The following is a 7,860-nucleotide window of genomic DNA, read 5'->3' as shown; positions in this document are numbered from 1 at the left end:
GTAGGTAGTTAAGCTATCATTGTCCACACTTAAGTTTGCGTAAAATAACCTAACCAACCTAGGGTAAATCGGTTCGTCGATTTGTTGGATAGATAAGACATCTAAATTTGCAAACCATCTAATGGGTTCTAGGTTTTCAAGTTCATCTAGATCAACATATTTGCCCTTATGTATTGATCTTGTTTCGAAATTTGGATACCTAAGGGCTATTTCATTAGATCTAAAAAGGATTTGGTCATAGGAATCTCTTTCCACCATTTTCCCTTTGGTTCTTAATGATCTCTTAGGAGCCATATCTAATCATGATGATAGATTAAGAGAGAACTTTAAAGAATAGGCCAAATAATAAGAGGAAGAAGAAAAAAAATTTCAGATCTTACATTATATAAGTTTCTTTGGGAGGTAAAGAGCTTGATCCAAGAAGAACCCCTCTCTTTGGTTTCTAGAGGCTTAGAATGAGGTTGAGAGAGGTTTAGAGGGCTTTGTGAGAGTGCTAGGGAGGGTGCTCTCGGGTTGGGGGCGGTTCCACTGCCGACCCTAACCCCCCCCACCCCACCCCCCCTCTTTATAAAGGGGTTCTCGGGCGGCGCCACCGCCAACCGAGCAGTGCCACCGCCTGGGGACCGAGCACCCAAGCGGTGCTACTATCGGTTCTGGCGGTGCTACCGTTGGCATGCTAAAAAATGATTTTTTTTTATTTTTATTTTCAAAAGGTTTAATGTGTTTGATTTAAGATAGGATAGTATCTTGGATCACTCTTTAAGATGTCATTCAAAATTAAAAAAAAAATCAAATCCACGAAAACCGAAAAGAGAATAAAAATTTTTCAAAAAATATATACAATCAAGCTCATTCAGAAGGATAATTCAACATGCCTAATTCCCTTCTAATAAAGTCAAATTGATCTTCATTTAAGGCTTTTATGAAATATCCGCTAATTGATGCTTTGTATTAATAAATTCTAGAATGAAAATATTATTATTGGCCTGATCTCATATAAAGTGATGCCTAATGTCAATATGCTTAGTTCTAGAGTGTTGAATTGGATTTTTTGTTAGAAAAATAGCACTTGTATTATCACATTTTATGGGAATGTTCTTTAAGTAAATTCCATAGTCTTCCAACGTATTTTTCATCCAAACAACTTGTGCACAACATGCACTTGCAGCTATGTATTCGGCTTCTACCGTAGATAGTGCAACCGAATTTTATTTCTTGGAAGTCTAAGAAACAAGTACATGTCCTAAAAATTGACATGTTCTAGATGTATTTTTTCTATATATCCTACATCCACCAAAATCGGCATATTCATATGCTATTAAATCAAAATTATCATATTTTGGATACCATAATAATAAATTAGGCGTTCCTTTAAGATATCTAAGGATTCTTTTAACACTTTAGGATGAGACAATTTAGGATTAGCTTGAAACCTAGCACAAAGTCCTACACTAAAAATGATATCCAATCTAGTTGCGGTGAGGTAAAGTAAACTGCCAATCATTCCCCTATATTTTTTTTTATCAAAGCTTTCACTACTTTCATCCATGTCTAACTTAGTGGAAGTACTCATAGGAGTGTTTATAGCTTTTGAACCATCTATGTTAAATCATTTTAACAATTCTAATGTATATTTAAATTGATTAAGAAATATACTATTACTAGTTACTTAATTTACAATCCTAAAAAGAAGATTAATTATCCCATTAGGCTCATTTCAAATTCATGACTTATATACTTAGCAAATGATTCACATAGTGATTCATCCGAAGAACCAAAAATAATATCGTCAACATAAATTTAAATAATTTTTATTTTCAAAATGTTTGATAAAAAATGTAGTATCAACCTTGCATTTTGTAAATTTATTTAAAATAAGAAAGGAACTAAGCCTTTCATACTAAGCTCTAAGAGCTTGTTTTAAGCCATAGAAAGCCTTAGTCAATTTAAATATATGACTAGGAAGAAGAGAATTTTCAAATCCGGGAGGTTGTTCAACATACACTTCTTCGGAAATAAAACCATTCAAAAAAGTACTTTTGACATCCATTTAAAATAGTTTAAAATCATTACTACTAGCATAGGCAAGGAGCATCCTAATGACTTCTAATCTTGCCATAGGAGCGAAGGTCTCTTAGTAGAAGATACCTTCTTCTTGGTTGAAACCTTTGGCCACTAGTTTAGCCTTGTTTCTAACCATGATACCGTATTCGTCTTGCTTATTTCTAAAGATCTATTTAGTATCAATGACTAAATGGTCACTAGGTCTAAGAACAATCTTCCATACCTCATTCTTCTCAAATTGGTTCAATTCCTCTTGCATTACAATAACCCATGAATCATCTTTCAAAGCTTCGTCAATGTATTTAGGTTCAATTTAAGAAAGGAAGGCGGTGTTAGCACAAAAATTCTTGAATGAAGAATGAGTTTAAACCCCTTTTGATGTATCTGCTATAATTAGCTCCTTTGGATGAGCATCTACATACTTTCATTTCTTGGGTAAGGAAATTTCGGAAGAAGATGCATCCAAGTTGCTATTTTGAGGAGGGGGGTTCATTTAAATTCAAATTATCAAATCCAAGATCACCATCAAAATTATTTTTCTTTAACTCAGAAATTTCATTAAAAACTACATGAATAGACTCTTCTATAACTAAGGTTCTTTTGTTAAAAACATGAAAAGCCTTAGAAACAGAAGAGTAACCAAGAAAGATGCCTTCATCGGATTTAGCATCAAATTTTCCTAAGGCATCATTTTCATTTAAAATAAAGCATTTGCAATAGAAAACTTTAAAATAAGAAACATTTAGTTTTTTGTTATTCCATAATTCATAGGGAGTTTTTGATAGAGATGGTCTTATTAGAACCCTATTCATGACATAGCAAGCTGTATTAACGACTTCGGCCCAAAAATATTTAGGTAGACTATATTCATTTAACATGGTTCTTGTCATTTCTTATAAGTTTTTATTTTTTCTTTCAACTATCCCATTTTGTTGAGGATTTCTCGGAGTGGAGAAGTTGTGGTTTGATCCATTGGATTCATAAAAACTTTGGAAGTCACGGTTTTGAAATTCGCCATCGTGATCACTCCGAATTGATGAAATCATGAAGCTTTTTTCGTTTTGAGTAAGTTTACAAAATTTAGAGAAACATTTGAAACTATCACTTTTGTGAGCCAAGAAATAGGTCAAAGTGTATCTACTATAGTCATCTACAATTATGAAGGCATATTTGCTTCCTCCTAGACTCGTTGTGTCAATTAGTCCAAATAAGTCCAAATGGATCAATTGCAATGGTCTAGTGGTGCTAATTTGATTTTTTGGTTTGAAACTAGTTTTTATTTGTTTTCCTAGTTGACAAGCATCACACACTTTGTCCTTAACAAACTTCATATTGGAAATCCCTCGAACTAACTCTCTAGATAAAATCTTAGATATTAGTTTCATACTTGCATGGCCTAATCTCCTATGCCAAAGCCAAGCATCATCAATTAAAGTGAAAAAGCACATTTTATTTCTAAGTTTATCAAGGTTGATGGTGTAGACATTATTTTGTTTTAAGGTAATCATTGATATGTTATTGTTTGGTTTTTCAATAATGCACACATTGGATTCAAATCTAACGATGTAACCTTTATCGTATAATTGACTAATGCTTAAGAGATTATGTTTTAATCTATCAACTAGTAACACATCATCAATTGAAAAACTTTATTTGTTACCTATGGCTCCCTTGCCAATGATTTTACCTTTGTTGTTGTCTCCGAAGGTGATATAGCCTTATTCTTTGCTAGTGAGCATAGAGAAATGAGATGAATCTCTCGTCATGTGCCTTGAACATCTACTATCAAGATACCATCTCTTGCTCTTAGCTTATGAGTTTGTCTACAAAAGAGAATGGTTTTTAGGTACCCATTTGATTTTGGGTGCCTCAAAAATTGATCTACTAATTTTGTCATTCATCATTGAATTATTTATGGTTCCTTTAGGAACCCATATCAACTTATGTGGACTAATTTTCTTAAATGGACATTTGTAAACAACATGTCCGGATTTACAACAAAAGTTACATTTCAAATTAGGTGAAACATGTAATGTGGGTCCTTTAATAAAGGTGGTAGGATATTAGTGAGATCCTCTCACAAAACCAATTCCACTTCTATTTGTGATGTGACCCTTATTTGCAAGGATCCTGTCTAAGCCTTTGTTACCGATCTTAAACTTGTTTAAGGTCTCCTTAAGTAGCAAATTCTTATTTTTTATTGCTTCTAAGTGTTCACACTTAGAGCATGGAGGAGTTTGAAGGCTATCAAGCTTATTTCGTAGTAAGACATGCTCTTTCTTTAATAGATTGAACTTCTTACTAATAGTTCTACACTCATCAAATAATTCATGAAAAGCGATAGAAAGTTAATCGAAAGATAAATCTTCATTAATTAAATCACATACCACTCCTCCTAAAGCCATTAGCGCGAAGTTTGCCTCCTCTTTGTTGCTAGCTTCTTCATTCTCAGAATAACTTGAGTCGTCCCAAGTCGCTTTTAAAGCTTTCTTCTTCTTCAGTTACTTCTTCTTAGCTTGGGGGCATTCATTTTTTAAGTGCCTTGGCTTCTTGCATTCATAGCATATTACTTGGTCCTTTTTATGATCAAGTTTTTTTTTGTGTCATTTTTAAATTTGTTCTTTCTTATAAATTTTTAAAATTTGAGTTAAAAGTGCAATGTCATCGTCACTATCCTCATCACTTGATGTTCCTTTCAAGTGGTCTTCTTGTGTTTTAAGTGTCATATCCTTCCTGTTCTTTGGAAGGAGGTTCTCGAGCTCTTCATGAGCATGACACGTCATTTTATAGGTCATTAAAGACCCAATAAGTTCTTCGAGAGAAAATATTTTAAGGTCCTTGGCCTCTTGAATGGCCATAACTTTTGGATCTCAACTCTTTGAAAGGGATCTTAAAATTTTAGTTACTAGTTTAAAGTTAGAAAAACCTTTACCAAGAGCTTTGAGTCTATTGATGACATCCGTGAAACGGATGTACATGTCTTCGATGGACTCACTTGGTTTCATCCGAAAAAGTTCATAAGAATGCACAAGAATGTTGATTTTAGACTCTTTCACTTAGCTAGTGCCTTTATGAGTGACCTCAAGAGTTCTTCAAATATCAAAAGACGAATCACAAATCGAAACATGATTAAATTCATTTTTGTCAAGTGCACAAAACAAGACATTCATAGCCTTTGCGTTTAAAGCAAAAACCTTCTTCTCCGATTCATCCCTTTCGCTTATCGGAAGAGAAGATTTTTGAAATCCATTTTCAACAATATTCCAAAGCTCAAAATCTATAGAAATAAGGATATCCTCGTACGAGTCTTCCAATACGTGGAATCCAGCCTATTAAACATAAGTAGACGTGTAATAGTGTGACCCTCTTGCATGCTGAAGTAAGCCATCTCTTTTGGGTATTAAACCAAACATGAGAGTGAGCATTGCTCTGATACTAGTTATTAGGATAGCACTAAGAGGGGGGGGTAGGGGGTGAATTAGTACCATGGATTAAAACTCGTAAGTTTGAAATCGATTTCGTAAATGTGTAGAGATTTTGATTCGACGAAGGATGACTTAGCTAAAATAGCTCGAGTAAAGGTAGTCAAGAGTAGGGAGATGAAAACCGAATGATTTGTAGCTAAGTAGAGAAATGGTTCAAAAAATTAAACACTCACACATTCAAGGAACACCACGATGTATAGTGGTTCAGTCAAATGACCTACATCCACTTTCGAAGCCCTTTTCAATGAGGCTCCCAACTTCCACTAACAAATCACTTTGAAGGGGAAGGACCAAATACCATTCTTACAACCTTCTTACAAGTGGTTCACACTCTTACAGATTTTTCAAAGAGAAAGAGGGGGGTGAACACTTAAGCTATTGAAAACAAGACTTTGCTAGAGTTTTTTCTCACTTTCTAACTTCTCAAAAATGTGTAATCTCTGCTGAGAATTGAGAGGTATTTATAGGCCCCAAGAGGATTCAAATTTGGGCTCCAAATTTAAATTACTTTTGGGTTTCCCAGTGCTGGCGGTGCCACCGCTTATTAGTGGCGGTGCCACCGCTTGTCAGTGTCTGACACTGACAGTGTACTAGGGGTGCCACCGCCGGACCTCTCAGGTTCTGGGTAGTGCCACCGCCCAGTCCGACGGTGCCACCGCCTAGACTATTCCAGCTCACTGGTTGGGCTCCAAACTTGGCCCAAACCAGTCCAAACTCGGGCCCAATTAGCCCCTAACCAGGTTATAAGATTAACCATTAATCCTAACCCAAATTATATGCAAACTATGAAATTAAAACATAGCCCTAAGCAAATTTTTAACTGGCAATGTCGAGTTTCCTTCTAGCAAGCTTTCCGACGAACTTCCGGTGAACATCCGATACACCCTCGGATTTCTTCCGGTAGACTCCCAGCAGGCTCCCGGTCTTGTGGCGAGTTCAACGAGTTTTTGGCAAGTATTCGAACCTTCTCGGTGATCTCTGCGAACCTCCGACGATCTTTTCAACGAACTTTCGAAAACTTCGGCAAGTCCCCGATTCTTTCTCGGTTGGTTCCGGCAACACTTCTAATGATTCTTTGGACTTTCAGCGGACTCTTGAACACCCATCGAACTTGACTCCGGTAAACTTGCATTATGTCTTCAAGCTATCATAGTTAATCCTACACAATTAACTCAATAATATGGATTAGATCAATTAACCCATCAATTGACTTCATCATCAAAATCCAAGATTCAATAGGTCTTGACTCCGACTCAACACCTACTACATGTCTTACTTTCATCGTAGTTAATCCTGCACACTTTTCTAAACATATAGATTAGATAAAAAAATGATAATTGACTTCATCATCAAAATCCGAAATTCAACATATATAGTAGTTGGTGCATGTTGTGCATAAGTTGTATGGATGAAAAATATGTTAGAAGATTATAAGATTCACGTTAACAATATTCTCATAAAATATGATAATACAAGTATAATATATTTAACAAAAAATCCTATTAAACACCCTAGAACTAAACATATTGATATTAGGCATCATTTCATAAGAGATCATGTTAATAACCATGATATATCTTTAGAGTTTATTAATACGAAACATTAATTAGCTGATGTCTTTATAAAACCTTTAAATAAAGAATAATTTGATTTTATTAGAAGAAAATTAGGGATGTTAAATTGTCCGAATGCATGAGTTTTTTGTATATCTTTTTCGGACTTTCTTGATTTTTTTAAGCTTTCATGAAATTATTTAATTTCATAAATAAGGCTTTCATGAAATTTAGAATATCAATTTACTTAGTATCAAATTTATTTCATACTCTTGCTCCATCGCTTAATGATTTTTTATATATTTAGTCCATTCACTTATGGAATTCATTGACAAATACATCTCTCACGGATTTCACTCTTGTTAATTTTTAATAAGAAACAGATTTGATTTATGACATTTGATTTATGGATTTTTTCTTATCCTTTATATGATGCTCCTTTCCCATGAATTCTTCCTTACTCTTCTAATGATAGAAGAATTTTTATTGATTTTTAGTATGTGATGATCACTTGCAAGAATAAGGATTTGATTTTATATGGGCATCTTGATCATTTTAATGAATCATTTCTCTTTGTAAAAATAGAAGCATGATTTGATGAAACTCATTTATTGTTTTGAATTTGACTTGGTTCAAATTCTGTCATGAATTTGATTCTTGATGAATTCCTCCCTTACTCTTCTTCTTATTTTTTATGACAAAGGAAGAAAGAAACTTGCACATCTCAAAGAAGAACCAAAAAGCTCTTGTACATCTAG

The sequence above is a fragment of the Musa acuminata genome, chromosome BXJ2-7 (genome assembly GCF_036884655.1).
Source record: "Musa acuminata AAA Group cultivar baxijiao chromosome BXJ2-7, Cavendish_Baxijiao_AAA, whole genome shotgun sequence".
NCBI lineage: Eukaryota > Viridiplantae > Streptophyta > Magnoliopsida > Zingiberales > Musaceae > Musa > Musa acuminata.
The sequence above is the reverse complement of the archived record's forward strand: the minus strand, read 5'-3'. Positions refer to the sequence as shown.